We start from the raw sequence: 8,391 nt of genomic DNA, 5'->3' as shown, positions 1-8,391 counted from the left end.
GTGGAGCAATATGTTGTGCTGTCACTTTTTATTAAGCACATCATCCTATCAAACATATAATTGAGTATCTAGAGAGACATAGTTAATAGTTTCTCTGTTTCCCCATCTCTGTTGTCATGGCAACAAATGTAGAAGACCCACTGAGTGATCAGTCATCTGAAATGAAGGAGAGAAATTCTAATATAAACTTCTCTATTTTCTTTTGCTTGAGAAGAAGCAGTCAGAAGCCCATTAAATGGGATCCTATTAAACACTGATTTCTCCCAAAATTTTGTGACTCACTATTATTTTCAGACTTCAGATCATCTGTCAAAGTAGATGTTAAGATTTTCTGCCAAAGTAGAAAATTTTCATGTGCCTCTACTTGTAAAATATAGGCTCTTTTAATTATATTTGTAAAACTGTTCTCTCTCTCTCCTTGATTTATGTCTAATGAATATATTCAAGTGAGTTCTTTGTCTCCATGTATCTTATCATGAGTGATTCTGCTATGAAGGAATAGCTATCAATAGATCATTGCAAACTTCATTTTCAGCAACAGAAGCAATTACAGGCATCTTTGCCCCAAACACTATGGAAATGGCAACTGAAATTAGTATTACTTCTTGGTTGACTCCCTCATGCATTTTTTCATTCTAACATTTTTGCTTCTTGAAGTTTCTAACTACAGAACAAAATACAAATAAAGTTCATCCATGTTATAAGCTACACCAATTAATACACTTGATAAGAAGCCTCTAACAAACATGGTGAATCCCTAAATTTTAGTAGTATAGGAGCAGAATAGCATTTTTGAAATATTTACTGGTGTGTGGAATTCTCTAATTCCTATTTGTCTTCAATTGACTCTCTAGCCATTGAATCAAATCACTGTATTACTCAGAGGAAGGAAGAGTGCAATCTAGAACAAAGTGATCATTATTTTACTTTAACTTTCCAAACCATTATTTTTTATTTTAGAAATTACAAACAGTAAAATTTACTTTTTGTGGTGTATAGTTCTGTGGGTTTTAACAAAGGCACAGAGGGGAGGATATAGCTCACATGGTAGAGCATGTGCTTAGCATGCATAGGGTCTTGGGTTCAATCCCCAGTACCTCCTCTAAAAATAAACAAATAAACCTAATCCCCCCCTTAGTAAAAAATAATTTAAATTAAAAAAACACAAAGGCATAGAGTAATGTATCCACCATTATAGTCATGACACAAAATAGTTCATCACATCCCAAATTCCTTGCCTGCCCTTCTAAAGACAGCCTACCCCTTGGACCTGCAACCCTGGGAACCATTCATCTGATCTCTGTCTCTGTAATTTTGCCTTTTTCTACAATCTGTGCATAATTTCTTTCACTTAGCAAAATGCATTTTGAGTCATCTACATCGTTACAGGAATGAATTGATTGTCTTTCTTACTGAGAGTATACACTGGAATAGAACTAAGAGTCAGAAATAAATACTTACATTGACGATCAGTTGATTTTTGAAAAGCACAGCGAAACGATTTCTTTTCAACAAATGATGCTGAGACAAGTGGACATCCACACAGAGAAAAATAAAGTTAGGCTCCTACCACACATCATATACAAAAATTAACTAATGCTGGATCAAAAACCTAAGTACAGTAGCTAGTATCTGCAAATCCCAAACTACTATACTGACTACTGTACATAAAATAGGCAAATAGCAAGGTCTTGCTGCCTAGCACAGGGAACTACACTCAATACCTTGGAATAGCTTATAATGAGAAAGACTGTGAAAAGGAATATATAATATATATATATATATATATATATATATATATATATTTTACATATATATGTAACTGAATCACTCTGCTGTACACCAGAAATTAACATAACATTGTAAACTGACTATACGTCAATAAAAAAAAATTTTTAAATAGAATTTTAAGTAGAAAAATCCCCTAAGTATAGGAGTTAAAACTATCAAACTCTTAGAGGAAAACATAAGAGTAACTCTTTGTGACCTCAGTTTAGGCAACGGTTTCTGAGAAAAGACACCAAAAGCACATGGGACAAAATTTTAAAAGAAAAACATAAATTGGATCATGTCAGTTTAAATTTTTGTGTTTCTTGGTCTTCCAGAAAGTCAAAAGACAACCCATGATATGGGAGAAAATGTTTGCAAGTCATATATCTATTGATTTAGGTCTTTAATTTCTTTCAAGGATATTTTAAAACTTCCGTACATTTGTCTTGAATTTCTTGTTAAATTTATCCCTAGAGATTTTAGTTTTGATGCTATTGTAAACAGAATTTTTTTCTTAATTTTATTTTCTGATTGTTAATTACTAGTGTATAGACATGAAATTGTATTTTGATCTTGTATTGCCTTTAAACACTTTTAAATCTTCAGTCTTCTTTCAAACAGGTATTGCCTCAGTAGCCCTGTATGCCAGGCTTTTGTGTGAATTATAATAATACAAAGAATTTTTTAAAGATATTAAGAAAGCAATAAGTAAACATTAGTTCATTTGAATGAAATGTCTCTAATATTTTGACATATACTTTTCCTACGCCAATTTTAGAGCACGTAACTATGAAGCATGAACGATTCTTAGGAAACAGAAACAAATTTCTGTGAGTTCCATGACAAGTAAGTTCTAAATGTCACAAATAGGTAGTAACATTTAGCCAGGTCCACAAAACTATCTTTACTTGTACGTGATCTCATTTGGGTGTGCATTATTGTGAGGACTTGTGAGTGTGTGAATCAATAACCAAATAATCCAGCACCTTTGGTTCCTGGACCAGATCCTAGACTGACCCCTGCCTCACAATGCTCAATTAGGAAGACCTCTGCCTTTAATGGCCTTGGAGTTAGGTGGCTAAGAAGAAAAAGTAAGCATAAAATTGAAAGCAAAATGATTCAAAGCTGCTCCTTTTATGTAAAGGGGGAAAAAAAAACCCTGCAGAAATGTTCTTCACTTTAGAAATCAAGGAAAAAGTAGAAACCAAATTTAACAAAGCTATAAAACAAATCTATATAGTTGGCATTTTCACATTTTCATCATCTTATTTCCAAGAGGCATTAACTTTTTCAATACAGTCATTGTAACAAAAATCCAGCACTGTTGAATGATCACAATAAATGAGCTGTTCAAAGGAAATTTTAATTTATAACACAGTTACTGAATGCATTTGCTGTGATTATACAAGGATCAATCCATAGGATTTGAGAAGGGCTGAGTAACGTTGATTTTCAAAGTTACCCATAAATCATTGAAACAAAGCACAAGTGCTAAAGTTAGACCGTTGAGCGAAGCTGTACTTTTAATTACGCCAATTATTCCCTGAGCTATGTGATCCGGGCAAAGGGAATTAACATAAACTATGCATTATGTCATACCTCTAGCTCATGACTAAATCAAGGATAACTGGGTATGTACGCCTTCATTTGTATTCCTATGTACGTTTAAATGATTTGACAAATGGGAACAGGGGAGCTGAGACTTGGAAATACTGTGTTTACTATCCATGGAAGATTAAATGCATCCTAAAATGTTCCCAAGGGACCACAGTGGTAAAATGCTCTCAGACAGGACTGCAGGGTGGCCGAGAGATAATCTGAAATCACGGGTCAGTTCCAAGTACAAGTTCCAAATGTACGTGAGATGTCTGCAACCAAGATTATTTGGGCGAACTGGGAATAGAGAACCAACTTCAGCAAATGGAACACTCATTGTTTTCATTCATTCTGTTGCTTGCTGTCTCAAAAATTTCTAACTCATATATTTCTCCATATATCTTTTTATACTGGTCAACATGGGGAGTAGGAGTCACAAAAATAACCTTGATTCTTGCTGTATCTCAGCCTAGTAGACACTGAGCCCGTGAGGTACGGTAAGTGTAGGAGACAGACAGGAAAACTGACCAGGGGTCCAGGGTAATTCAGGAATAAAATTTAAACATAACTGCTTTTCTTAATAAAGTTATATCTCTTCCTTCTACATTACTGTTACATTTTCTGATAAAATCTGGTCATTCTATCAGAAAGGTGGTGTTCTTGGCACTCAGGAAATAAAACTATAAAACCACAGTACAGCTGAAAAATGTTTCCATTTTTTGGGTTTTGTCAAATTATTTGAAATACCTTTTACTTAAGTAACAGATTCGTAATCTTTACATCTTTCTACTTCACATAGTTCCAGATCATATCTTTCTTGATGCTGCCACCTGGGATGTCTACTCACACTTCCAGGCCCATCTATAGCCCATTTGTTCCACATCGTGCCTCTAACACAAGTCTTTGCGTGTGGAAAGGCAGAATGACAAACCAGACAGAATATGAGTTTTGAACAGTGAGTTCAAAAACCTACCTCAAAAACCATTTTTAAAGTCTGTAGTATTAATAATATCAACACAAATTGAAGCCCTACTAAATTCCAGGCACTGTGTAAAGAACTTTATATACACAAACCAATTCATTTACCAGTGAGGAAGCATGAGTACTATTTATTACAGACATGGGGAAAGTGAACACAGGGAGATAGATCAGGGAACCTGCTAGCGAGGGTCAGAGCTAGGATTCGACCCCAGGCATCTGTGCTCTTAAACCTGTTTGTCACACTTTTTTTATTTTAATAAATTCCAATATTATCATAAAATATCTATAGAATTTGTGCCTACATTCTACACTGGGGTCTTAGAGTAGGAAAAAAACAGACATATTTAGATGGACATTTTAGATGGGAAGAGTTGGATACCATTCGAATTACAGCAAACAAAAGTGGCAAGTGAGGCATGGCCTCTGGCTGGAGCCAATATTCCTAAGTCTCTTGCTATGGGCTGGGCGAGCAGCCCGTGGGGAAAGTAAGGGGCTGGCTGGGCAGAATAAACATTAAAAGTTGTGCCCTGAATGGAGGACTAATATGAAAGCCAGACAGCAGAGGGAAAACAAAACCAAACAAACAAGCAAAAAACAAAACAAAACAAAACTGACTTTGCAATCAAAAGGAATTAAGGGACCAAATGAGCTGAGACAAAAGCCCAACAAAAAACTGAACAACTGAAGAACATAGAGCTATTATGATTCAACAAAAAATGAGACTGTTTAGAGTCAATCCAGTGTGGTGATGACTTTTCTCCATTCCAGACCTATTTCTATAGGGCTGCATTGGAAATATTGAAGGAATTAATTTAGACCAGTGTCTTCAAACATTCCTTCTCAGACTCCTGGATCAGATAATCATTGAGTTATTACAAAGGATCCAACTGTTAAATCAGACTCAAATGAACCAGAGGTCACATTCAGTATGAAGCTTTACTGAAAGCTTCTAGGATACAAGTAGCTGTGAAGCACAAAGTAGAGAGAGGAGTGAGATTGTCAACAGTTCCCCAGGTCCTTTCTTGCTGGCTCAGACTACACTAACTTAGGAAGCCTGTAAGTAACGTAAGATGTTACATTAATTACACAGAAGGGAGCTTTTTCAGTCATGAAACATCTCTGTTATATACTCGATAGCTACATAGCTTGTGTGATGTTCTCCAGAGAGCTAAGCCCTATAAATCCATACATCTCAGTCTGTTTACTGTATGTAAGCTAACTAGGACCATGACATTGTGCTAATGTGGCTTTCCCTTTTAGATCGAGCTACTGAGATCTAAGCTGTCTCTCAAATTAGAAACCTCAGATTCTCCAAACTTTTTTTTTTTAATCTTTCCAGTGCACTTTGGAAATTTTACTTCCTAAATAGCCTTTGACCCCCTATTGCCTTGTGCTGCAAAGCTCTCATCCTTTCTTGGATTATTGCAACAGCCTTTAAAACTCATGTTCTGACCTCCAGACTTGTTCCTCCTCTAAGCTGTCCTTGAAACTGCCATCAAAATCACTGTCTTTTTTTCCCCTTCTTCGAGACAAGTTTCATTATACTACCCCGTATTTAATTCACTTTGTTTTCACGTTGTCACAATACTAACGTTAAGGACCTATAATTTCCTAGTTGTTTGTAGCAGAACTCTGTATCTTATACTCTACTCCAGCAATATCAAAGTGTTTATCGAAACGATTTTTTATTTTCCACATAACTCTGATTATCATCACTCCATATTATCTGCCTGGTAAGATCTGTATTTCAGAACCCCATTTGGATGTTGGTTCTTTTATGTTTCAAGTTTTCTCTATATGTTGTGCACAATCCTATAGTCGCACTTTGAACTGAAAATAAATTTCTTAAAAACAAATTATTTTCACTTTTTGGTCTACCCTCCTCTACCCTAAGTTCTGGAGACACAGTCTCTCTGGCAGTCATCTCTGTTGGTTACACCAGTGTTATTCATTATGTTAAAACATATTGCAGTATATTTGGAAAAAGTTCAAAAGAAAAAAATTAACTTAGTAATACCCCTTTAAGAAATTTATGTTGAACTAAGTCTCTTAGCAGCAAGAAAGGAATCTCTTTTCATAGAATTCCTATAAGTTATAGAGGGCAAATTCATGCATTATTTCATGTAATTCAAGGTCTATGTCAGATGCTTGGTTGAGAGAATACAGCAATGGGAACACTAGTTAAACGTTCTATGGCGAAAATAATTTTGACTGGCCATGAAATTAAAAATACTCCAAGTTCAAGGGTGGAGAGGTGACACAGGTTAACGAGTATTACCCTTTCTTTAATTTAAACATTACGAGTTTTCAACAACATGTAAAGTAGATATTCAAATAACTGAAAATGTTGTATACCTCAAAATGATAGAGAACAATTTTTATTAGGTTCCTCATTATTAACAGGACACTACTGAATAGACCAGATTGCAGATTTCTAGAAACTCTACAAAAATACATTCGCTTAATTCATAGAATTGATATTGGAAGAAACCATGATTTGAACTAGTTTAGATGTGCCATATATATATATATATATATATATATATATATATATATATATACACATATATAATATATATAATGGAATATTACTCAGTCATAAACAAGAATAAAATAATGCCATTTGCAGCAAAATGGATGGACCTAGAGATTATCAGATTATGCGAAGTAAGTCAGACACAGAAATACAAATATCATATGATATCACTTATATGTGGAATCTAAAAAATGATACAAATGAACTTATTTACAAAACAGAAAGAGACTCAAAGACACAGAAAATAAAGTTATGGTTACCAAAGAGGAAAAGGGAGGCATAAATTAGGAGTTTTGGATTAGTAGATACAAACTACTACATATAAAATAGATAAACAATGAGGTCCTACTATACAGCACTGGGAACTATATTCAATGTCTTATAATAACATATAATAAAAAAGAACATGAAAAAGAATATGTATGTATAACTGAATCACTCTGTTGCATACCACAAACTAATACAACATTGTAAAGCAACTAGCCCTCAATTAAAAAAGAAAGAATCTCTATCCCTAATTCTTGTGTTTTTATCTCTAAAATATAAAAGTTTACAGGCATTTTAACTTGAATGAATGCAACAGCTTGGAAAACAGAGGGTACAATGTCCTCTGCCATAAAGAATCATGACAATATTTGGTCGTATCCTGAATGATTAATAAAAATAAAAGCAATGCTATGGAGCATTATTTGTACCTAATATATTTTTTAAAATCTCTGGCTCTATTTGACATAATAAAAAATTAAATAAGCAAAACTAATTAATTACGCACTGAGCCTATACATCGCCAGTACCCCAGGTCTCTTACTGGGTCCACCTTCCTCTTTGCCTGTTGGTGGGAAGTGACTGTTAATGGGCTAGAAATGAGGAGTTAACACAGTATACTATATCAAATTCTTTCCCTCTTCATATTTCTCTCTACATTCAATCCTGTATTTCCCTCTACTTTTCTCCTCATGCAACACTAATTCTTAACATCCCTACTTCCTTTGAAGTTATTTGATTTTTTTATATACTGAGAAAACATCTTTTTTATTTTTTCAGCTTTATTGAGGTATAATTAACAATTACAACTGTAAGATATTTAAAGTGTATATTGTGATGATTTGATTTATGCATACATCATGAAAGAAAAAGCTAACACATAGAGAATGATTCAATTTTTAAAAAATATTTGATATAATCATTTGATGTTATTCAAACAGCATCGCTGTGGTACAGGCACCATTATCATTCCTATTTCAGAGGAAAGGAAAGAGACGTGCATATATCAAGCGATTTGACAAATGGCTCTACTGGTAGGTAGTGTGAGTGAATTGGAGCAAGGTGTCTGGCAGGCTCTCTGTCATACACACTTGAGAAAAAGCCTGGCTAGCTTTGAATTTGGGGTTTATTACTCATCAGCAGCATGCTGTTAGACACATTAGTTAAACTCTTTAAATCTTAGTCACTCATTCACAAAACGGAGATAATAAAGCACTTTAAGTGTAATATTAATAGAGAAATAA

Source organism: Camelus ferus, chromosome 30, assembly GCF_009834535.1.
Source record: "Camelus ferus isolate YT-003-E chromosome 30, BCGSAC_Cfer_1.0, whole genome shotgun sequence".
Taxonomy (NCBI): domain Eukaryota; kingdom Metazoa; phylum Chordata; class Mammalia; order Artiodactyla; family Camelidae; genus Camelus; species Camelus ferus.
Note: the sequence above shows the minus strand (reverse complement) of the source record.